Source organism: Suricata suricatta, chromosome 2, assembly GCF_006229205.1.
Source record: "Suricata suricatta isolate VVHF042 chromosome 2, meerkat_22Aug2017_6uvM2_HiC, whole genome shotgun sequence".
In the NCBI taxonomy this organism is placed as follows: Eukaryota; Metazoa; Chordata; class Mammalia; order Carnivora; family Herpestidae; genus Suricata; species Suricata suricatta.
Window position 1 is genome coordinate 151829355 of NC_043701.1, and position 26523 is coordinate 151855877.

The 26523-nt window shown below is 40.8% G+C and overlaps 1 pseudogene; it reads right to left on the reverse strand.

The window, feature by feature from the left end:
• Nucleotides 1–23838: 23838 nt before the first annotated feature.
• Nucleotides 23839–24875, reverse strand: LOC115276224 (annotated as a pseudogene).
• Nucleotides 24876–26523: the final 1648 nt, after the last annotated feature.

Genomic DNA, 26523 nt, shown 5'->3' on the forward strand with positions numbered 1-26523 from the left:
TATAGACAAGACAAAAGGAGTGCCTGGGTGGCTCAGTCAGTTATGCGTCTGACTTCCGGCTCGGTCATGGTCTTCCGGTTTGTGAGTTTGAGCCCCACATAGGGCTCTCTGCTGTCAGCATGGAGCCTGTTTCAGATCCTCTGTCCCACTCTCTCTCTCTCTAACTCTCCTCCGTTTATGCACTCTCTCTCTCTCTCTCTCTCTCAAAAATAAACGTTAAAAAAAGCACAAACAAATAAGACAATAGGTCCAAAATGGAGTCACTTATTTAAGCCCCATGTCATCAAGTGAAGACTTAACTCAATTAGTTTCAGCCCTCTTAGAAATGGACTCTTCAACCAGTCCATTAGGGATCACCTGCCTAACTAGGTAGAACTAGTTAGGTTATCTGCCTGAGAGACTCCTGTCATCCCATAAAGGAAAGTAACATTACTCTAACCACCTGCTTTTTTGACTGCTTTAACTGCCTTGTTCCTCTGTACAGCTCCCCAGAGCTCCTTTCTATCTGCAAGATTGGATGCTGCCAGATCAAATTGATTTTTGCTCAAACAAACTCTTAAAAATTTTAAATATGGCTCGGTTTATCTTTTAACAATACGAAGAGTTGTCAAAATTAAATGAGGAAATGCATGTAAAATTATTTCTATAGTGCTTGGCACACAATGAGTACTCAGGAAATGGAAATGATTCCTCTCTCATACGGGTACGCAAAGCTTTCCTCTGATGGGCCACACAGCAAAAGCTTTTGGCTTGTGAGCCATTTGGTTTCTGTGACAACTCTTCAGCTGCCCAGTGGCTTTATTGATGGACTCTGAAATCTGAATGGAATAAAACTTTCACATCTCATACAATGATTCTTCTCTTCTCTTATTTTTTCAACTCTTAAGAATGACAAAAACCAGGTTTTTTTTGCCCACAGTCTCTGGGCCTTAATTTATGACTCCTGTTCCGGCAATCAGAACACCTGTGTTTCCATTCCCACAGCAGCCACCCGCAAGGCCGCTCAGGCCTCGGACCCTGTCACCAGAATACTCTTCCCTCTTAAACACCTCATCATTGCTTCTCCTCAGCTATAAAATGAAAAATATCTTTGCTAAGTACCCCCACTGTGCTAAATGTTGCAAGGGAAAAGGACTGCCCTTTGGTGCTTCTGATACTAATAGAGAGGCAAAGAGTAAACTCATGGAAGGCTGATGGCCCCTGCCTCCATTTATGTTCCTCTCCTAACATATCCATCAAATCCTGCCTGCTTCCTCACGAGGACATCTTCATACTCCATTTCTTGCTTCCTAGTGTCACAGATTCCCTCCCCAACCTAGACCCCATGGCAACTTCTTGAAACTGACCTTTCAAGCAACTGGGATGCCATAAAAGATTTCTTCTATTTTTTTTAATACACACATAACAATACTGGGAAACACAGTGTGACTAATTCCCTTTGGTGGGCTCTCATTACCTTCCTTTTATCAGAACTATGTTAATTGATGACCTCTCAAATCAATTAACATTTCTATCCTACTGCAAATTGAAAAGGGGACATCAGCAAGGCTTTTTACAATGCATGGAGATGTGCATACAACTTTCCTAGAAAATAACTTGGCAACATCTATCAAGATATTTAATGTTGCCAATGCTTCTGACTAGGTAATTGACCTTCTAAGAATGTGCCCAAAGGAAATAATCATACTCACACACAAAAATTTATGAACAAGATGTTCATCACAGACTGTGTCCCTCAGACCGAATTCTTGAGAGAGAGACTCATCACTTGCCATAGTTGGACCTATGGTTCCCTGCCCCCTGCCTCCCCTCCTCCTATCGCTGGTCCAATCAGCTATGACTAAAAGGGTGGAGAGGTGAGCGGGATCATATAATAATCAAGGCTGTTCCCCTCCAGGGATTGTGGCTAGGGAGAAAATACTTTTCATACAATATTTAATGACACAAGAAATTAGTCATGATGTGATGGCAAGTGAAAAGAACAGAATATAAACTGTACATAGGATAGATCTTAATTTAAAAAAAAAATTATTCAAAAAGAAATACATAGAGAAATGAATTATTCAGGAACCTAGCTATATATGTACATATAATCAAAACCTGTTTGTGAAGAAACTCTTAAAATTATTTCTCTACCCTTACAAATGTTTGATATGTGCCCCTTCGTGCCTTGCTGGACCCATCAATTCTACGGCCCAAGGCACCCAAGCATAGCACCAATAGTTCAAGTGACAGTCAGGATTTGTTCCTTCATTTCCTTAAGGCTACAAAGCAAAGTGGTGGCAACATAAAGTTTTTGACATATGCCTACAAGTAGAAATTGCAAGGTCTAATGAATAGTCTAATTTTTTCCATTATTTTTTAATCAACCTGTAGATGCATAACACCGACACATGTATACATTTTTCCACCTGAACACAGGAAAAGGAACCAACAGCACTGAAAGGATGCACACCAAAAGGCAAATAGTTATTATCTCTGGGTGAGAGGATTACCACTGTGGTTTGTTTTCTTCTTTATATCTTTCTGTAGTTTGTAGATTTTCTGCTATAAAAGTGTCTTTCTTTTATAGTAATAAACAGTAAACATTATTTTTTTAAAGATTAAAAGAAAAACTATTGAAGGGTAGCAAAATCTGCCACACCAACCTATGACTGAAGGGCTTCAGGACCCACCACCCCAAAATATGCAGCTTTGGCACATTCGTTATTTTGAGCCATAGGCACTTGAAAAACAGCAAAGGTGGGAGAGGCTTTCTCCGAACTCCCCTTATCTGCCTAAGGACGTATCCTCCAAAAGCAGCTCCATTGTCAGAGGCCCCCACTCGCAGGTTCGTCAACAGGAAGGTTGACTGTTAGCCCCAAACAGGACACTGGAAGTAGACACCATCCCCAGACAAACTTTGTCCCAAACTATCATGCAGTTCTTCTATTTTTGTAAGGACCTGTTCATCTCTCCTAAAAATCAGTTACTCTCCCCTGAAAGGCCTATATACCCTCTCCCCTTTCCCTGTTACAGGGAATTTAAGCCTGAATTCAAAGCCACCTCAGGGAGTAATTTTTGTCTAAGAATCACCCATGTATCCATGAGGTATACATGTTGACAAACTTCTCCTCTTGCTAATCTCTTTTATTTTAGGGGCCTCAGCTAAGAACTCAGAAGGGTAGAGGGAAATTATGTTCCCTCCTCCATGGTATTCTTTTACAAATAGTAATAATAATAACCGTGCCACATATCATTCCTGAGCTTGATGTCCTACTCCCCTCCCCCCGACCCCAGTCTTCTCTCTGTTCTTAAATGTGGGAGGTGGAGCTTCACTGTAGGGGGCAGATAAAGTGTTGATTAACTGAGAAATGTTCCCTGTGCTGTTATCTTCCATTTGCTTCTCCAGATCTGCCCTCTTCTTTCCTCTGCTCTGTGCTACATAGACTAATGCATACACATAGGGTCTGCATCAGCAGCTCCTTTGTCCTCTGGGATCGGTTGGATTTGGCCAACCTCAAGGCAGAGTGTATGCCAGCAGGGAAACCGAGGGCAGCAGGGTCCACCAAAAGCCACAGCTACCCGGCAGCTGCCAGGCTACCCTCTCTGTTACTCCTCTCTAAACCCTGAGAGTTGGTTTCTCCCCTTGTCTCTTCAGGCCCGGTAGTGATTAGGTCCCCACTGTGACTACCGCAGAGCCCTGCACCCTTTCTCTCATATTCCCTGAGAGGTGGAAACCAACCTTTATTCAGCTCTCCTTAATGACCGACTTGAGTGCGCCCTCTGTTTCCTGCTGAGCCACTAATAAATAACCACACTGCTCCACACACCCTGGCCCGCAGCTCCCCCACTGCTTATACTCCTCTTACTGACTCTCCAGGGTTGCCCCACAGTGGGGTCCACACCACACTCACAGCTGGATCCTGGATTTGCTCAGGTCTTGCAGACTTACTTTCCACTCAGATCTCTCCCCCTGAGATCTGGAAGTCAGAGGATGCAACCTCTCCTAGGTTCATGGAAACCTTCCTCCTGGACTAACTCTGAGCCTTACTGCTCCTCCGATGCTGGTAGCCGCCCAGATATTCCACCTCTGCCCCTTTCTCCTTTACATATCATAAGATATTGTCCACTTTTATTTTTAATCCTCAAAGCTAACCTTTGCCACACACACACACACACACACACACACACACACACATACACACACACAATGAGGCTTTGTATATTGTGTTCAACTATTAGTGAAACTAAAAAGAAAAAGAAGTTATTTATATACTTAGGATACTGTCCTTTGTTAGTTACATGTATTGAAAATAGCTTCTCCCAATCAGTGGCTCATCTTTTTATGCCTGCCACCTTAATTCCCCCCCCCAAATCACCCTGGCATACCTCTAATTGTATTCAAAATGAATATAAATTTGACCTCAATTCCCTGTCCTTGACCCAAGTTTGCAACTCTCTTTCTTGGGTAAAATTCCTTCCCATCATGCTAGAGACGCCTATGTGCTCCCCGTAGCCCACCCACCCCCAGACATGCCCAGAAACATATGAATCCTAGTTCTTTGGACAAGGCCCTTAGTTCTCCAAGTTGAGCCACTGATGGCGTCAGGGAATGGAGTTAGCCGGTAGAGCGAGAAGGTCTTCCGGCTCCACAGCTGGGTGATTAGCAGATACTCAACCTGCAGGGAGCTGCAAGAACGGTGTGAGACCGGCCAGGTTCAGCTAGAGTCTCGCACGTGCACTGGAAACCCACGTCTCCCTTCTACTCTTCCGTCTTAGGTTTCCTTTTTTTCTACTCTCTCATTCTCCACCTCTCTCCTTGTGTCCTCATACCTCTTCTTCTCTTCCCATTAGGGTGGTGCTGTTCACAGCCCAGCAGATCCAGGGCTGCCTGGCCCAGCATGCCTTATCATCACACTGACAAATAAACCAAGTGTTCAACTAGAACCTTGGTGGGAGCATTTGATTAGGATTTGACACACTTGGTGTTCCACAGCCTGAAGGTCTGCCATGACTTGGATCTTTTCAGAGTATTCCACTTGGGGACGCACTTGCTACAGTCTTAATCATTTTCTCCCCTGGGTTTAGTATTAGGAGCATTAAATGTTATCTCCTCTGAACCTTCCTGGTAGAACTTAAGGGTTCAGGGTTATCTCAGAGTGATCTTATGTTCTTTTCCTCAATCTCTAAAAGCTTATCAACTCTGTACAAACCTAAGATGTTTTAGAAAGCAATATGGGGGTTGCCATGTAGGTGGAGAACATGGTATACCCACTGTGAAATATGTAGAGTATTAGAAGGGAGTTTCAGGATGCCTGGCTGGCTCAGTTGGTTGAGGGTCCTGCAGCTGATTTCAGCTCAGATCATGATTCCAGGATCATGGGATTGAGCCATGCTTAGCACGGAGCCTGCTTGGAATTCTCAGTCTCTCTCTCTCTCCTCTCTCTCTCTCTCTCTCTCTCTCTCTCTCTCTCTCTCTCTCTGTCTCCCTGTTCCCCTGCCCCACCTGCTCCTGCATGTGAGTGCACTCTCTCTTTCCAAATAAATAAATACAAATCAATAAAAGGGAGTTTTCTGCTACTCATAATAACAGTAATAACTGTCACTGTTAGTGTTACTGTGTTAAGTTACTGTTAACGTAATGAGAAAGTTAAATAGCAAAATTTAGAAACAGTTCAGAAAGGTCCTCAAGGCAGGATCTATGCCTCCTTGCTAGGGCTGTCTACAGAGAACCTGGCATGTAGCAGTACACATAAATGTCAGTCAAGTAAAAGCAGAAGGAACCCTCCCCAGGAGCTCCCACAACCGCCCTTCTGCAATTCCACTAGTTTCCTGGGTCTTCCTCGCCACCCTCTGCCATCATCCCATTTTCAGAAATCACTTCCTGTCACTGCCTTGGCTTCTTCCTTTCCCACCTGTCTTAGTCCATGTGGGCTGCTCTAACAGATACCGCAGCCTGGGTGGCTAAAAAGCAAACTGTTATTTCTTACGGTTCTGGAGTCTGGAAAGTCCAAAATCAAGGCACCAGCAGACTCAGTATCTGGTGAGAGCCTGCTTTCTAGTCCACAGAGGACCATCTTTTCACTGTGTTCTCACATGCAGAACAAAGTTCCATCAAGGGACCTTTCTGGGATAGATTTTATAAGGGCATTAATTCCATTCACAAGAACTCCAACCTCACGACCCACTTACCTTCCCAAAGGCACATCTCCAAATACTGTCACACTGGGGATTAGGTATCCACATAGGAATTTGAGGAGGACACAACCATTCAATCCATAGCACCTTCCATGTCACTTGGTATAATCCACTCAATTTAAATGTTCAGGCTTTCACTGAATCACAGAAAAGAGTGTCACATCAAGCAGCCTCTTAAGTACAGCCCTGCAAACACCACAGAGGCCAGGAACACCAAGGAAAACAGTGGCAACAAACAAATGCTCTATATTACCCTGACACACCAGTCAGGAAAAATACTCTTTCTATCCTCCTGGACTGAGATTTCACTTGTGGCAGCACTGCGGGAGTGGGGTGGGGTTGGCCCTTGGCTGTAGGCCAGTGAGATATAGCTCAGGGCTAGAACTGGTGAAATATACCCAGAACTGAAGGAGTTTGGCCACTGATCCCACTCATTTGGCTTTGGAACACATGTTGCCTTCATTGATTCTGATATTATTGTCTCCTATCTCCATTTATTTCTTGGTTCTCATTTTCCTAATTGCGGTTACACATTCTGCCTCGCCAATGACACTCTAGTTTTTGTAAGAGCAGGGACCTGGATGTATACCTCTTTATATGACCTGTGGCACCCTCCCAGTGCTTGATAAATACCAATCAAATTAAATCATGACTTTTTAAACTTTAAACAAACCCCTTCTTTCCAAAGTAAGGTCCTGATTATTGTAGTCTTTCTTTTCCGGTAGGTGGTTCTTCCAACGCTGAATACTTACAGTTACTAATCTCCAAATAATCTTCCTTATGTGCAGAGAAAACCATCTCAGCTATTGAAAAGTCATGTTTTTAGAGAATCGGGCATTTAATTTTTTTAATGAAAACCTTTGTATTTAATTTCCAATACTAGACCAAAGACACAGACCATTTCTTTGGCTATCTAAGGTGAGACCATGTACTCAGGGATCAGGGATTCTCAAAAAGTGGTCCTTGCTCCCAGTGCCCCTGGTCCAAGGTCAGCAAAGTAAAAAACTATTTCTATAATAATAATGAGAAATTGTTTGCATTCCTGAAAATTCAGTACTTTGGTGGCACCGAAGGTGCAAAATGACAGTGCCAAAACTGTAGTCCCCTTAGCTGAAGGGCTTGCTGAACTCTTCACCACTACACACTGGCAATTTAAAAAAAAAAAAAAAAAGATGTGGCACCTGGGTGATTCAGTTGGTTAAGCTTCCAACTCTCGATTTAGGCTCAGGTCATAATCTCACAGATCATGGGATTGAGCCCCGTGTGGGGCTCTGCACTGAGAGTGTGGAATTCCTGCTTGGAATTCTCTCTCTCCCCCTCCCTCCTTGCCCGTCTCTCTCTGCCCCCCCATAAGTAAACTTAAAAAAAAAAACAGGCAATTTCACTTAAGGATGTCCTTCATGATGTAGCAAAAATTATTAACTTTATTAAGTTTGAACCCTTGGGAACACAGGCTTTTAATATCCTGTGTAACAAAGTAAGAACTACATAAATAATGTGCATTATCACTGTGAAGGCTGTCTTGAGGGAAAACACTCATGCAACTGAATTATGCGCTAAGCTCACTGTCTTCATGGATCATGTTACTTGAAAGAATGCCTAACAGTGGCCATAGTATTTGACAGTATCTTCTCCAAAATGAGGAACGTGAGCCCATCACTTCAAAGAAATGAAATTGACAGAATTTGTTGCCAATGATAAAATGTGCATTTTCAAACACAAATTACAATTTCAGAAAGTTTGTATCGCTCACTGCTAACTGGACCTCATCTAAATGCCTAAAGACACTGATGAGTTCCAGGGTAATATTATTAGTGTTGTTTTCTATTGTAGAACAAAACATCAATGTTTGGAAGATCTACAGAATTTAGCTAATCAATAATTTCCAAATGAGTAATTCACTACGTTACACAAATTATGCAGGGGGTTAAATTTTAAAATATCAGGGTGCAAGGTAAATCAATGGATTTTACTATAACAGAACATGCAAAGATAACATGGTTTCAGATTCCACAATATGACTAACCTCTAAAAAACCACCACTGGGTGAGTTTTAGTGTAGTATCAAAGAACAATACCCATAATTAACTTAAAAAGGCTCTGAAAATATAGTCTTTTTCCAGCTATTTATCTGTGCAAGGCCAGATTCTCTTCAGCTACTTTAATTAAAATAGTATTACAAGGGCTTGAGTGCAGAAGCAAATATAATTTTCTACTCTTTTCCCCTAAATCATACATTAAACAGATTTACAAAACTATAAAAACAATTTCATTCTTCTTACTAATCTCTTCATTTGGAGAATATAGTTAATTAAAATTGTTTTATTTATATTCACATGTAATAGGTTTGTTGTAATTTTAAAATGAACTAATAAATAGCTGTTTGAAATCCTCACTAAGTTGTATATTTTTAAATGTTTATTTATTTTTGAGAGAGAGAGAGAGAGAGAAAGGGAGAGGCAGAGAGAGAGAGGGAGAGAGAGAATCCCAAACATGTTGCACGCTGTCTGTGCCAAGCCTGACGTGGGGCTCAGTCTCATGAACTGTGAGATCATGACCTGAGCTGAAATCCCGAGCTAGACGCTTAACCAACTGAGCCACCCAAATGCCCTGGAATCCTCAATAAGTTTTAATTTTTTGGTCTTGGGACTAAAAGGTTTGAGAACTGCTGGTCTGGGATAACTCAACCTGTAGGTGTTCTTTGATCATAACTTACCAATATAACTAACAGGAGTTACATCTTTAAAGTATAAACCCAGCATCTTAAAGTATAAACTGGATATTTATATCCATGTGTCTTATCTGACCCTTGCCTACACTGAGGCTCCTGGCCAGTGTTAATGGTGGCATTTATGGTGCTCACATGGCAAGATTGAAGAACATCCTGTGTTTCACTTCTCAGAGGAGCTTAATGCTATTTGAAAATTTGGAAGATTTGCCTTTCCAGACCATTCATAAAGATATTGAGTAGGAGTTCCCTCTGTACTTATTACCCCTAGAAGGAACCTGTTTTGCTTTATATGTGTTCTGTCTCCAAGCAACTATCTGCCCTTCACTAGATGTTTCACAAATTTTCAACAATGGACTGACATGGAATGGGGCTGATAATAGTCAATATCGACCACATCCATATGCCTCCTTCTCTGTAGATGTATGTAAGCCCTTGGGGATTCCTGGGGCAATTTTCAGGCATGATTTCTCTTTACAGAACAATTTCCCCAAACAGTTCCTGCTTGATTCAGTATTCCTTGATCTCGCAGCTGGAGGGACTTATCCCACAGAGTCCTCACCGCTCAGAGATGGCTCATATTCAAATGGCATTCCCTATTCTATATGATCCTTGAATTTCTGCCTAATTTGTGATATGAGTTTGATCTGACAGGAGTTATATGCTTTCCTGTTTCTGTCATTTGTGGAATGTTTTCCTTCTCCCTTGAAACCGTCTTACCACCAGTGATTTGATTCACTGCTCTGGTGAACAACATATGATTTTTCCTCCAACAGCTAATTTGCAAAATTGGTGACATTCATTTCTCAAGAAGTATTTTTAAAGTCTTTGTATTATTTTTTTAAATGAACTACAGGTATTTATTTCAATGTAGCAATTTAGTTTTATTTCCCTTTTAAAATCAAACATCTTGATGGATTTTTTTCTTACTTTCCCTCTCTCTCTAGATTCTAAATTCAATCATGTTGTCACTATTATGTAACAGTTCCTCCACAGCTACTTTCTGTAGCTATTCCTGACCACCACTCAGGACAAAATACAATGTATTTCTTTCCTTGTGGATTTAAAGGCTAGCTTTTTAAAAGAAATAATTTGCTTTGCCCCAGACTCTTTATTTCTGTATCTGGTCCTGATTCAAGAAGAGCTGCTACAATTTGTATAAATCCTTCTTGGGGGTAAGTCCCTGGCTATTATTATTTGGTCTAATTTTGTAGCTTCCCTTCTTATTACAAATTGTCAGCTCAGACTCATTGTTCAATTTAATAAACATGTGTCCAGAGCGCACACTAAAATAAGTGCTGTGGGATAGAAATGTGAAAGACAATATAAAATACTAGACACACCATGGTTTCTGAACTCCCAGAAGTCTAGTCTAATGGGGTAGACAGGCTGACAGGAGTTAACTCCAACTGGCACTAACCAAGTGCGTTGGGAGGGCAGCAAGAACTCCTGTGACCACAGCTTCATTATTGAAGGCAACTCTGCCTTAGGGTTCTCCTTCACCCACATTGTATAGCCCTCGTATTCCTGAGCTGTACTCTTGGTGTCTATGAGGCTCAGTAACAAGGGCAAGGGTGTTTGTATCCACCCACTTCACGAGGTCATATCTAACACCCTGTACTTCCCAGTGTATTCCTTTCTGGTAAGTTCTTCAACTGTGGTCAGTCTTCACTGCTTCTTCTAACAGGTGTCTGGAACCCCACTCTACCTCAACACTGTGGGCATGCCTTCCAGTGCCTTTGGTGCTGGACTCTGCTCCCCTTACTGCCAACACTGAAGGAAAATTCTAGAAGCTGGGATAATATGTTTACCCCTTTGAGATCTCTGAATGGTTGATTAGTTATTTTTAAGCTCTTAGGATGGCCTGTCTCTTGCTTAGCCCCCTCAGGAGAGGGATTTGGTAAAAGGCCTGCAAAGCGGGGAGGGAGGTGGGAGATGCAACTTTAGAGTCACACCATCAGTATGTTGAGCACTCATACATATAATTTTTTCTCACAGTTAATGTTTTACCTTCCTGGAGGCATACAGATCCTGGAAGTTGGGAAGTTCTCTATCCCCTCTCTGTTGAACTACATGGCCCAGATATCCTAAAATCTGACAGCTTCAAAATCTTCAGCATTTATCCCAGGAATAGAGTCCCTTCCCCCTGCACATGGGGGTCTTGAGGGACTGCCTGGCTATTGTAGCATTTCTGAGGTGAGCATTCAGATTAGGCCCCATGCCAACCCTCGGTACTCTTGTAAATGCTTTTCTAGCAAGACTTTCTCATTATCAACATAATACATGCTCTTTTTCAAAAATTAAAATTGTACACAAAATACATATAAAGTAAAAAAGGTCCCCATTGTACCCTCTCACTAATCTCACTTCTCAGAAATGGTTACCATTTCAAATCTGGTGTCTTTCCTGTTTTCACACACACACACACACACACACACACACACACACAAACATACACACACACTATTATTCACAAGCAGATTTTTAACAAAATAATATTATACTACACACATTATTTTACAATGGATTTTTACCAATAATAATGATATATTACTATTCTACCATGTCAATTCATATAACACTACATTTTTCTATTCATGGTATTTCTGGTATTCCATACTATGAATGTATAACTTATATAATCATTTATACCCATATGTATTTATATTATTTCCAATGTTTTCTTTTTTCAAGCAATTCTACAGCTTACATCTTGTATGGCCAACTGCGTACATGGACATATTTTATAGATAATGCCAAAATAACAAGATTTTAAAATTTTTACCGATCACACTGCTTGTCACACCGATGCTTCACCCTCTTCTATGTGTCCACCTCTGGCTTTCCTCAAGAGTTTTTTGTAGCCTAATAGTTCTCTGTCCCTTTGTTGCTGAAATCTTAGCTATGGGGCTTCATCCTATCCCATTTCCTAGCATAACACCTGAGACATAACAGGAACCCAACAGGCACTTGAAAGGAAAGAGGGACAAATGCAAATACCAAGCACTACAGTACATGCATTGTTTTATTAGCTGCTATCTGCATATCTTTAGTATTACTTTTCCGCCACTCTTTGCATCAGTTGCTGCTTAAAGGGTCTTAGTTTAATCTATTCACGAAGCTATAGAGTGATGGAAAGTGATTATAGGAAATTCTTGGTCCTTGGCCTTGGAAGCCCTAGGACCATCTCAGAATTAGGGAAGAGTCGAGATGTTAAAAGGGCCACCATAACTGCCGACCTTTGTGTTATCCTCTCATGTGTCTTTAGACTTGGCCATGTAACTTGCTTTGGTCAATTGGGACGATAGTAAATGTGACACAGAGACTTGGAAAATGTTTGCATATTTGGGCTTGTGTTTTCTTGTGGCTCTTGGGAACCCTAAACTGCCATGTGAAAAGGTTACAATTGCAGCAGGCTCTTAGAGGGCCTGAGACCATATGGAGCAGAGACAAGCCTTATCAACCAAGTCTTCCTAAATCAACCGTCCTGCCCAGCATCAGACATGTCTGTTGCTATCTGAGACTATCCAGCCCCAGCCAAGCCGCCACTTGGCTGAGCTCTGATCTGAAAAACCCCCGTAGCTGACCTAGAATGATTCAAAATCATACATCTTTGTCTTTTAGGCAACTAAGTTTTGAAGTGTTTTTTCTTTCTTTTATGCAGCAAAAGCGAATTGATGCACAACAATTTACCAGAAAATGACAGTATCACATAGAACAATTTAGATTAATATTATACCTTACAAATGCAAAACCCTCCATAAAATATTAACAAATCATGTGCCGGGTGTAAACACAGTATCATGGACAACATGGATCATTTCAAGAATATATGGGATTTGCCACTTAGATCATCCTATCAACAGAACAAAGGGAAAATATTTCTAGTTGTCTTAGTAGATGCAGAACAAATGCTCAGTAAAATTCAACAGTGATTTCTAATAAAACTTTTAGCAAATAGGAACAGAAAGAAACTTTAACCTCAGAATGATTGCCTTCCTAAAAACACATCTAATATCAAAGTTAATGATAAAATGTAGAATTTTCCATTTAAAGTGAGAAACAAGATTAGGATGTCTGTTATCACTGCTTCTATTCAATAACATTCTGAAAGTCCTTACCAGTGCAATAAAATAAGAAAATAAGATATGAAAGAGTTAGAAAGAAAAAACAAATTGTCATTCACAGACAGTAGGATTGTGTAATACAGAAAATTCAAGAGCATGTAAAAAATGTTACAAGTTTAAGAGATTTAAGCATACTGGCTGAAGACGAAACCAATACACAGAAATCTATAGAACTTTCCTACATAACAGCGGTAACCAATTGGAAAATTAAATTTGAACAAATAGTAATCACCATGGGCAAAGCCCAGTCTGCTCCTGTCTGCTTACTCATCCTAGCTGTATTTCCACGTGATATGGATGGACTGGCTGCAGATTTCTAAGTTACATGAGGGCAGGGAGAGTAAGTGTTTTGCTCAACACCATATCTGTAATACTTGGCACATAGTAGGTCCTCAACAAACATTTTTGCCTAACAAATTGGATAGAGTAACCAACTGTCCTGGTTTGTCCAAGGCTGAGAGTCTTCTAAGGACATGGAAATCTCAATGCTAAAGCCAGGACAGTCCTGAGCAAACCGGGACATCTGGTCACCCTACCTGTCAGTAAACCCAAAGGAAAGAGAGAATTTGAGTGCCTATGTGTTCTGAAATTTTCAGTTCAGTCTACCTCTATTGCAGAGAAAAAAACTTTTTTCTTTCCTACTGTGTGTCTTTTCCCTGTGACTCTCTGTTACTACTCACACAAAACATTTCATTTGTGGTCACCAAATATGTGGCTTTCCCCCCACTCCAGGCAAGTCTCTCCATAACCAGCTCAGTGTCCTACAATTTAACTCAATTCTGACACTATGAGCAAACGGGTTAAGGGCTCAGTCCCACAAGACTGCCCTGTCCACTCCTGCCCCCCACTCCAGACTCCAGTCACAAGCTTCTAGCTTCTGAACAGCTGGCTCTAGATTGGAGGTTCTAAAACCTCCCTCTTTGGGTTCAATTCATTTGCTAGAGTGGCTCATAGAACTGGGCGCAACACTTACTTATGTTTATTGGTTTATTAAAGGGTAGGATAAAGGATACAGATGAACACCAGATGAAGAGATACATAAAGAGAAGTCTGGGAGTGAATTGAACACAGGAGCTTCTGTCCCTGTGGAGTACATATTCACCCACCTAGAAGCCCCCAAACCCTATACTATCCGGAACTTACGGAGGCTTCTTCACATAGGTGTGATCAATTATTAACTCCACTTTCAGCCCTTCTTTCCTTTCTGAAGGTTGAGGGGGTAGAGCTGAAAATTCCTAGCTTCTAATCATGGCTTTGTCTTTCTGGTGACTAGACGCCATCCAGGATGCACCCAGGACCCCACCCAGAGTCACTTCATTAGAACAAAAGACACTTAAGGTGTTCTTTTCCCTTAGGACGTTATAAGGGTTTTCAGAGCTCTGTGCCAGAAACTGGGCAGAGATCACTATATATCTTCTATTATTGAACAACCAAGGAATAAACTATTGGTATCAGGGTTAAAAAAGAAAGTGAAAGAGTTTTCATGGAGTTTGTTTTGGTAGGTTATTAAGCAAATCAGGCTAGGTAAGGAAATAGTGCCCCTCCATGATAAAAACTATACAGTGATATTTTAGAATCTAAGACAAAGTTAAAACCACCAAGAGTTTGTAGAACTCATAAGATTCTCCTTACACCATGCCAACACAATCTAACAGCATCCCAAAGTGAGAAGCCATAAAAGAATTTTCTTCATTAAATTGCAAGTAACTGCAATGTCTGTTCTCCCAAAAGAAATCTAAAAAATTCAAAAGGCCCTATTGCTTTGGAAATGAAATAATAATGAAATAATACTCATCTGATGAAACAACTACTTCTGGTGAGAAATATAAGTAATAAATTCACATTACATTCAATACTTGACAAGTTTTCTAAAATACTCTGAACAACCACACAGATTTTCTATTTCAAATTAATACCCATTACATTCAAAAGGCAGGGGAGGGGTACACTCGTATGGATTATTCAATAAGTAAGTAATATTTACCAAAGCATCCTGTCATGGTCCATGCTTTGCCTATCCACAAGTAAATACAATGTATTTACAATGCATTCTATGTAACTTTTCACATCCAGTTGAAATCTTAGACTCCTGTGTGACTTCGCCTCATTCTTCCTCTATGTCAGCCAAGTCTCAATGATTCTGTCTTTATGGTGCTTTTCTAATTCTTTTCTTCTGCCCAAGTTGAACCTAGGTCTAACATAAGGGGACTAGAAATAGAAAATAGATCAATCTATGGTACTTTCAGATTGATTAGCCAAGCAACGATGAAAACGAGAGAACAACATATATAGAGTCCCTAAAACGTGCCAATAACTCTGTTGCCTCATTTAATCCTTAAAATAACTCCGAGAAGTATGTATTGCTATCCCTATTTGCTTATGAGCAAACTGAGGCTCAGAAAGTTTGAATGAACTGAATGAGATTATTCAGCTACTGAGCTGCAGGATTCAGATTTAATTCAGATTTAATTCGTCTAGGTGAAGACACCCAGGGGGCTTGGGCAGTCAATGATAAGTGAGTCATCTGGAGCCACATAATTAAAAAGTGAGTTTTCCTGACTTTAACTAATAAGAAATGTAAGAAAACTAGCTTGTATGAATGTGTAATTCTATTTTTGGAGTTTATTATGAACATGATTTTACAACTCCAAATTTTGATTAAGCAGAACTAATAAACCACAGATATAATAAGTTTTTCCTGACCCCCTTCTAAAATAAAATCTCACCACTTTGTAGATAAACATATTCTCTTATTTTAGCTTCAATATATATTAGTAGTTTAGGTTTGGATTGTATATTACTTCAGAAGCACATCTAGTTTAAGATATCTCATTTTGGATCAAATTATCTGACACATGATGCAATAAATCACCCACAAAGCCATAATTGCTAAATAATGTTTCTTTCATTAAAAAACTTTTTAGCTTCAAATGCTTAGCTTTATATTCTATGTTAGATTTAATAATACTAATCTTATTAACTTTTTTTTAGATTATAAGATCTAATATATGCCACTATAACAAATTAGCAATGCTGTTATGTATAAAGAGAAATATAATAGAACAAACGAGATCTAAGTAGAGGTCAGTTTACATAAGGAGTTTGAACTTTACTCACATTCACTAAGAAGCTAGTGAAAGATTTTAAGCAGGAGAATGACATGATCTGATTTATGTTTTAAGAAAAGCATTCTGGCTGTTGTGTGAAGAGTGGATAAGGAAGGGCAAGTGTGGAATCCGGAAGGTCAGCGGAAAGGTATGGTCAGACCATGTTTGGGGGAAAGGCGTTGGTAACTGAATGGTGGGGAAATAGTAGAAGTAGACAGAAGGGTCATGTTTGGTATCTTATTCGCAGATTGGGTTGGGAGAGGGCTGGTTAGAGACTGCAAGGAGCCAAGGATCTCTCTTAGGTTTACCACCTTTGGATGGCAGCATTTTCCAGAATGGAGGAGAAGAGAGAAGCAGGGTGCTTCCCTCGTAATGTTTATGTGTGTGCTTGTTTGGGGGTGGTGTGGCTCCTGGAATTTCACCTACTCCACTGCTCACATACATGTTGTAATTTTCCAGTTGTGGCAGATAGACTCCACAGTGGCCCTCTTGATGCCAACTTCCTGGTGCTTGTGCTTTGTGTGTCCCCTTCCCCTTGATGGGACCTGTGACGTCTCACCAGTGGAATATAGCAAATGTGATGGCACATGTACATGGTATTATTAACACTGTCACCCATTTTGTGAGGAAATTCTCTCTCGCCTGTTGGCTTTAGAGAAGCAAGAAGCAAGCTATCATGGTGTAGGCTGGCCGAGAAGAGAGCCAAGTGGCAAATAAGTGAGGGCAGCCTCTGGTTAACAGCCAGCAAAACACTGAGTCCCTTAGTGCAACAGCCTGGAATAGATCAGATATTGCCAGCAGCTACATGAACTTAGAAGCACATCCTTCCCCAGTCAGGCCTCAGATAGGGCACCAGTCCCACCTGACACCTCAGTTGTGGCCTTTTGATATCCTGAAACAGCTAAGCTGTCCTCAGACTCCTGAGCCACAGAAACTGTGACATAATAAGTGTGTGTTGTCTTAAGCCATATATTTGTGGTAATATTGCTAAGTAGAAATAGATAACTAACAAACAAATTTTCTTAAACTATTTTTTAAAAGAAATGATCATTGTAACAGGCAGGATTTGGGTTTCTCCCATAGAAAAATCCTTATTGCTGTTTTGGAAACGTTGCTTTTTATAAATGTATAATATTTATAAATGTGTAAGTCCATACACATTTGATACATACATATCAAAAAATTGCACATATCTGTCAATTTAACACTTCTAGAATTATAAGCTACAAGGAAATTCGGAGAAGTGAAGCAACGTTACCCAAGTTCCTACAGCCAGTTAGTGACAAATCTGGGAGCAAAACTTACCACATTGAAATGTGATTTTAACATTCACAGCACATGAAACCATGAGGAAAGCTTTGACAATCTTCCATTTTTAAAGCATATACTATCAAAATCTTTCAAGAACTCCCTGAAAGACAAAAATTCTCTCACCTAGAAAGTATACTGCCATATATAAACTTACATCCTAAAACTCATCAGAGATGAATAAAATAGCTTTTATTTGTATTTAACTCCCTACTTCATGCTAAATTAGTTCATGATAAAAGTTTTTAGCCTTTATATTTCATTTGAGATCTTATTAAATACAGATGAGCCTCGGTAGATGCAGAGAAAGGGGGGAACACACCCTCTGCTCTTGCACAGCTGCTGGTATGAAGTGGTATCTCGGCATACATAGAACTATCTTGGCTTCAGAAAAGACTGTCTTAAAATGTTTCATTTGATCCTGATAAGAAAGCATTAATGATGATGCATGCACAGTCCCTGACACAGAATAAAGTACCTGGTATTAGACAGAAAGGAGACGGGAGGGACACAGGCACAGTGTGTTCCAAACTTTCAGCAAATGATGAAGCAAACCTCCCCACCCTATTACTTTGTCATTCCCCATGATTTTACTTTCGATAGTTTGTCATCTTACCTGATAATGACCCTGATAGAAAGAAAAGAGAAATGTTGAGCAGTATGCTGAGAGCAACTGGAGTGATTCATCAACAGGAACAATTGCCCAACCATCGCCAGGTGTAGAAAGGGGTTGAAAGTTGCACCAGTTAAAACACATACTTTTGGGCTTCTGCCAGAGGCTCGAGAAATGGCAATGGGTAAACTGCTGGGTTGAAATGGCGAAATCTGGAGTCTCTTCAGTTCTCTTTGGCAGACATTTATCACGCACCTATTGTCCATCAGACATCGTACTAGACACTGGGAATGGAAAAATGAATCAAGTACAGTCTTTGACCTCAATAAAAATAAATGATAAAAGAGTTCTGCAGTGGAACAATATATACAAGGCCACACAAAGGAATAAAGGTCTAACTTTATCATGGGGTCAGAGAAAGCATCTTGGAGAAGGTACAGGGTTTCTATACAGAGTGATGAAAATGTTCTAAAAGTGATTGTGATGATGGTTGCACAATCTTGTAAATATAGTAAGAATCATTGAATTATATACTTTAAATGGGCAAACTATATGGTATGTGACTTGTATCTCAATAAAACAGATAAGGGGGAAAAGCCACAATAGGCTCAAATGGCCTCAATTTTTCATGTGATTGCATCCGTGCCCTTGGACATGTGACGTGCCAATTCCTCTCACTAAAGAGGTAGAATTATTTCCCTACACAACAAATCTGGGTTGATCTTGTGACTTGGTTTTCCTATGAGGATGCAGGAAAATGGCTCAGGGCTAGTTCTAAGCCTGAGACTCAGGAATCCTTCCACGGTTCCACTAGATCTTGGCTCGTCTGCCATTGTCATAAGAACATATCTGGATTAGCCTGATAGAGGATGAGAGACATGTGGTACAGAGAAAATTCTCTTTCATCATCCTTTCTAAGGCTATCCTAGATTAGCCAAATGCCAGCCAATTCCCAAACATGAGCCCCAGGCATGACCAGGAAGACACCACCCTGTCAAACAGCCCCAATTGTCAACCTTCAAACATGTAAACTAGGTGGTTTCTGTCTTAGGCTACAGTGTTTTGGGAGAGTTTGCAGGAATCTTTTATTTACTTATTTATTTTTTTGGTAGAAATAGGTAACTGATAGAGTGGTGTAACACAGCATTCAAGTGTCATTTCATGAACTTCAAGAAAGAGGACAGAGAGTATAGTGAATGGAATTCAGGCTTTCCTGGATACCTTTTCTTATGGAGAAGGAGCGAGAGGGTTGGAATATGTATATTCAATTGTGTATGTGTGTATGTGCATGTGTATAAGCATAAAAATATAAAAACGCATTTAAAAGTAGTACAAGGTGGTTGGAAACATGATGGTCACATTTTAATATTTAGCATATACGGGGGGCCTGGCTGGTTCAGTTGGTAGAGCATGCAACTCTTGATCTCAGGGTCATGATTTCAAGCTCTACACTGGGCATGAAAGGTTGTAAATAAAATTGTAAGTTAAAAAATAGTAAATAAAATATAACATATACTATTTAATATATAATTTAATATAATGATTACACTGAAAAAGACACCTTCATTTGTTCAATATGAAAGTTTAGCTAAACAGCATCACATTTGTGGTATTCATGCCCAAAATGTATAACCTCAACCTGTTTATAAGAAAATTTTATAATAGGGGCACCTGGGTGGCTGAGTCGGTTAATCGGCCAAATTTGGCTTTGGTCAAGATCTCATGTTTATGGGGTGGAGCCCCATGTCAGGCTCTATGCTGACAGCTCAGAGCCTGACTGGAGTCTGCTTCAGATTCTGTGTCTTTACCCCCAACTCTCCCCCACGTGTGTGTGTGTGTGTGTGTGTGTGTGTGTGTGTGTGTGGTGTGTGTGCGCGTGCTCCTTCTCTCTTTCAAAAAAAAAAACATTAAAAAGTTTTAAAATGTTAGAATAATCTGAAATTATGGGACATTCTAGAAAAACAATTGGCCAGCACCTTGAAAAGTGTCAAGGTCATGAAAGACAAAAAAGGAACTTTCCTAGATTTAGAGGAAATAAAAGAGACATGGCAACTAAATGTAATGTGGAAAATACTTGGATTCTAGAACAGAAATAGGGCATTAGTGGGATGATTAGCAAATTTTAAATGATAATTGTAGATTAACTAATAGTAAAAAATATTGAATCAATGTTAATTTTCAAGTTTCAATAATTGTATTATGTAAATACATTCTCAACATTTGTAAAGCCTGGGTGAAGGAATATCCAAGAACCCTGTACTATGTTTTGCAACTTTTCTGTAAGTCTAAAATTATTTCAAGACAAAATGATTTTTAAATAAGAAAGTTAGACCAAGGATAATATGATCACATTTATATTTATATTTGTATCTGTATTTATATTTATATTTGTGTTTTAAAGACAAGAGCATATAGAAAACTGTTAGCACCAGTGTGTGTATGCCTGCCACACACTATTCTAGATACTGGTGGTATAGCAGTCAATAGGCGACCCCTTAGACTCACTTGTAAATAGACAGATAAACAAGATAATTTCAGCTGGTGTTAAGTACTATGTAGAAAATAAAACAAGGTGAGGGAGTAAAAATGGATTGGGTAAGCCATTTCAGATTAAGTGGCCTGGAAAACTCTGAGGAAGTGTCAATCTCCCGACTGACCTAAGAGGCCCACTTTGTGTAGATCTGGAAGGGACGTTCTAGGCAAGGAAAAGCAAAGTCAAGGCCTTGAGGCAGAAGCAAATACGAAGTATGACAGGAAGAGAAAGGAGAAACTGGCCCAGGGTGAAATGTGACCAGGTCAGAGTAGAATGCAAGGATTCAGATCAGGTGGGCCTGGGTAAGGGGTATGTGTTCTGGTTTATGTACAAAAAGAAACCATCGGGTGGTTTTAAGAGAGTTGTGACAGCATATGACTGACATTCTTTAAGACATCATTTAATTTGGGGGGAGGGGTGGAATTTGACCCGCAAGAGGACAAGCGTGGAAGGAGAGGGGCCTGTGAGGAGGCACTTGTGGTTGTCCAGAGGCAGAGAGATGGGGACTTTATTAAGGCAGGGCCAGTGAAGGCAGAAAGCAGTAAATGATTTGGGATATATTTTGTTGGAGGTGGAGTTAAACTTTGCAGATGGATTGGATGTGAGACGTGAAGAAAAGCAAGGAATCGAGGCTAATTCCTTGCTTTCTTGTGCAACTTTGCATGGAGTTTGGTACCAATTACCAGGGAAGAATGATGGAGGAACAGTTTTCTTGGGGAAAAAAATCAAGAATTCTGTTCTAGATATATTAAATTTGAGACATTAGACCTTTGTTATTCAGGGTTTTTTTTTTTTTTGCAATGATTAGTATGTGTGTGTGTATGTATCTGTGTGTGTAAATATAAGTGGTTTTTATTTTAGGAACTTACATTTTGAAAAATAATAATGAAATAAGTTGAGGAACATTCAAAATGTTTGACCAGCCAGGTGCCTCAATTATTCAAATAGACAGGGAACATATCTCACCTGGAAAAGTTGCTGGAATGAGACTAATATATAGGACAAATGGTTCCATCAACAAGCAGTTATAGAATTCACAAGGAAAAGCAATGTATTAAATTTGTTCCTGAGCACGAACAATGTTGGGCATCCTGGGTGAATCACTTATTGTAATTATCATCACCCATGTAAATACAACATCTTTCAAGAGAAACACAATAGAGACCATACTCGTGTCCTTCAAGTTTAGAAAAGGGAACTCTGACCAAATGTGCATGTAGGAAAAGATATAATGGTCATTTCTTTTTTAAAGAAGTGGTGTGCAGGGAGCCTGGGGACTCTAGAGAATGTAACTACAGGAAGGACTATGATACAGTGGCCAAGGCGGTGAGCCACGGGTCCCACGGTCTGTGCTCTGTTCCCACCACCTCTTACTCATGGTTGTACAACTTGGTTCAAGTCAGAACTCGTAACCTCTCTGTGCCTCGGTTATGTTATTTGTAAAGCTGGGATAACAGAAAGTTGTAGACCCTGTAATGTCTGCCCCCTCCCCTTTCCCAGATTCTCCTTTTTAACTACTAGGAGTGTTACCAGGAGATGGTCTTTAGCTGTCAGGCCTCTTTTGCAATTGCCTTGGCTGAGGAAATTATCTCTCCCAAGGTCACACCTCCTTCCAAGGGCAGCCCATGTCCTGTGACTGGTCAACAGGGGTATAAAAGCCTGAACTCCCAATTCAGGGAAGCTAGAAGGGCATCTCAGCTCCAGAGCTCCGTGTGGGGTTGGCTGATGCCTTCACTGACTTCACCTTTAAGATCTCACGCTATCCAATCCTGTTTCCTTCTCCTCTCTTCCCCAGGACTTGGTCCTAACACCAGTCCCTAAGAAACATCTTGCAATGCTAATAATCTCCCTTTCAGTGACTGCTCCCCAGGGAGCCCAACCTGGGACAGGAGAGAACCCTGGTGTTCTCTTAAGCACTTCCCAGAGTGTGGGTACATGGTAAGTGGGGAGAAGTGTTAGCTACTGTTATTAAAGTGTTTCCTTACATAGTTATCAATACCTGCAATAGTCTTTTTTACCCTAGCCATAAAAAGCTCATTGCAGTGGTTTGAGTTAATTTTCCATGCACTGTGTTATATACCAATAATGTTAACTGGTTTGTGTTAGGTGACAAGAAAGGAAAGAAGTGTATTTTTTGGCCTATTTGTTGCTATTGGAATCCCCTCATTCTTTTTTTTAATGTTTACTTATTAATTTTTGAGGGGGGAAGGGGCAGAGAGAGGGGGGGCAGAATCCTAAGCAGGCTCTGCACTGTCAGAGGGCTCAAACTCACGAACCATGAAATTATGATCTGAGCCACAATCAAGAGTCAGACACCCAACTGACTGAGCCACCCAGGTGCCCCTGGAATCCCCTCATTCTTGATTGTCAGGGGAGCATGTGTGTGTTTGCAAACTCACTATTAAAAAATCTCTGTCAGTCTCTCTCTTCCTCTCTTTCTCTCGCACCCTCTCTCTCTATCTACATGTATGTTTTTTAATTGAGAAAAGGTAGGTATGAGTTGTATTTTTATTAGGCTCAGATTACATTCATCTCCTGACAAAGACTTCTTCACAGCATGAATTCACATTTATAGGGTCTTCTGAGACAAGAGGAAAGGACGGAGAGATATCCTGAGCTTAGACCATTCTGTTCAGAAACAGTTCTGATAACCAGAGGGCTAGAGAGTAAGCTCATTTTGTCACTGCATTTTACTTTTCTGGTTCATAAGTACTTGATCCTTATGAATAAAATAGACAGGAAACCTTTCCCATAAAATGAAAGATCCTAAAAACAAGAATAACTAGATAGCTTTTGTTCTTGAAGACAATGAATGCAAGGCCACATAAAGCTCAATTTGAAAAACAAACGTAATCCAAAATACCAGGTTATACATTAGGTCAGACCACAGTTCAACACATCAGGAAAGAAAAAAAGAAAGGACAAATTCAAGCTAGCTGAAAAGCAGAGGTTATGGTTGGTAAAAAGTTACCTTTGTATCACCTACAGTTCTCCAAAGAGCATTGATTGGATCATGTGGTGAAGAGTCCTGTATCCAGCATATACAACAGGGGACTATCTTCCTCTTCTTCCATCTGGAAAACCAAAAATCTGGGTTTGATAAGATTCTCTGACGCAAAGCCTTCACACTGTGAGCAGTTTTGTAAGTAATCACCAAAAGACGTTCCCTCCCTGTCCCGTTCAGTGGGTGTTCTTACCCCCCATGTCCATTTGAAGGCCCCCAGCTTTCATGAGACTCCAAGTCAGTATTCACAGCACCTGGGACATGTGCCCTCACTCCAGTGGGCACCTCGTTTCTCAGCCACAAGTTGAATAACCTGAGAATGGCTGGCATAAAGCCTGAGTTGATCAGTGATGTCCACCCACTTTATCTTCTCGGCATCATCCCCAGCTTCAGGAGGAAGCCCGTCCATTACCTCGCCCGTTTCATCATGGTAGTTCACAGCCTCTGTCTCTATCCACACATTATCTGTGTTTCGAGTATCATCCATGTAGCCTTTAGAGACCACTAAGGGTTCCTGGCCGAACAGTTTGTGAAGTTGTTTTTTCAACTCCTGTGTTTCTGCTCTGGATTTCTGTAAGGAGTTCATGGCTTCCTCGCTAAATTCTCTTCAAGGTGGCACTAATTTTCTCTCCTGGCTCCACCATTCCCCCTGGGGTGGCCCATTCTCCACAGTCCTTCCTTTTGATGGTTACAAATTGCAGGATGCTTCTCTCAGAAACAGGAAGGGTAACTTTATTTCCCTTGCTATCTTTTTCCCACCTGGTTAAAATGAGGTCTGCAGCATGATTGGGACCTCACTGCCCTAAAAGGCCTCTGCCAACCAGCCCTGTCCGACCTGCAGGATTTCTGTGTCTGCCATTTTCAACCTCATACAAGCCATTCTGGCTCCTTCTTTCAACATGCCCATCCTTTTGGTTGAATTTAGGAAAGAAGCTCCTTTCGCCCGCTGGAGGATCTGGCCACGTGGGCTGGGCCAAGACAGAGCCGGCAGTGTACTCAACAGGTTTGTACTCTGGCCATTCGACCAGCCAGCTCACTTACTCATTGGGGATCTGGCTTCACTCCACTTTAGAGCCAGTGTATCCTGGCCTTCTTGTGAGGGTGCTGAGCCGCCCATTCGAACCTGACATGCTAAGCCTGGAGGAAACCCATGTGAGGAAAATGGGCTCCAACCGGCAAGATGTTGGGGCAGCTGCTGAGCCCGACAGCCACAGAGGCCAAAGTCATGGAGAGAGACACCACTGCTAATGCCTTTGCCCAGCTGTGTCCAGCCATCCACCATCTCATGGCCCGCAGGGGTGTCAGTAATGCTGGGGGCGGGGTTCCAGGACCAAGTGCATCGAGCCAACGGTGAATCAGTGCCATGGGGTGGTGCCCCACCAGCCCCTCCAAGCCACGCTTGCCTTTTCATTTTACACTGAAAGATTTCAACATCTGGGAGGGCTTCCGAATGTGAAGTCAGGGTGAGAGCAACCAATGTGCAAACACCTCTGACAAAATTAGCTACTAGAACTGCAAAAGTGCTTCTTGCTCACCAGGGTATTAGCCATTACGGGTAGATGTAGTTCCCTAGGTCTAGATCCACGGTCTGCTTGGGAGAGGGCAGAATGAATGTGTTGGAGATGGGGTGGGGTGGGGTGGTGGGTAGAGTGAATGGGGGCATAAAATACCTTATTTGGGATGATCAAAAGCCTAGTGAGTGTGACCTTCAAGGAGAAAAAGAGCTCACTTTGTACACAGAGCATGGTTCTTTTGGGGGAATCCATGATGCATAAGATGTGGGAGATGGTTCAAATATTAGGTCCACCATTTACTAGCTGAATGGCTTGGGCAAGTTGCTTAATTTTTCTCTTCAAAGGAGTATTTGCTATAGCATGCTAGGTACTGTGCCAAGCACAGGAGATTCTACTGTGTGGCCTCTGCTCTTAAAGGATTCTGGTTGGGAAGGCAGCATATATGTTAAAAAAAACAGAACAAACACTAGAAGGTCAGGGGCATGGAATCCTTAAGAGCTGAACACAATCAAGTTCAATCCCAGCTTCCCCTCCTTCACTGGGACCCTCTTGGGCAAAGTTATTTAAGTTCACCTCAGTTTTCTCATGTGTAAAATGAAACAATATCTACCTCATAGGGTTGTGTTGACAATTAAATGGGATGTTACATGTAAGGCTGTTAGCACAATATCTGGCCCACTGCACACACTCAGAAATGCTACTTGTCTACTATAATTATCATTACTTCTTTGGCCCTGCACCTTGAAAACTGTGTAGAAAAGAATAGGACATTGAAAATAATTATAGGAATTGAGCAGCTCAGGTTTGAGGTCAGAGTTAAACAACCCACGATTTCTGTGTGGAGAAATTCAGGCTGAGAAATAATAGCATCTGGGTCCTAAAATGATAAATAATGAGGAGAAGAAGCACAGTGCAAGTCATTATATCTAAGACAACAAACCCTAGGGAAAGGGATCTCAGCATTTGAAACAGATAGTTTGGGAACAAAGGAGATACTGCAGACTCTAATTGAAACCCAAAGGATATTTAACATTTCCTAAAGTTTGTTCCATGTTACTCAAGTCCCATAAATGATTTGATGGTCAAATATGTTTGGGAAATTCTACCACCCTCTCTTAGAAATTCAGGATTTATATCACTGTTTTAAAGATCCTGTGAATTCTGGTAAAAATGAACCAACTGACCCTAAGCTATTTAATTCTGTTTCATTTTGTATTTTTCAGATTACCTGACCAGGGAATGCTTTTTGTATGCAATGGTTGGTATTATTTAGGAACACACCTCCTCAACTTTAGAAAAGTTTCAAAATGTGTGTGTGTGTGTGTGTGTGTGTGTGTGTGTGTGTGTGCTTGGGGGTAGATCTCCAACTATTTGAAGTCATCACCATTCCTATGAAAGGCAGCTACTGA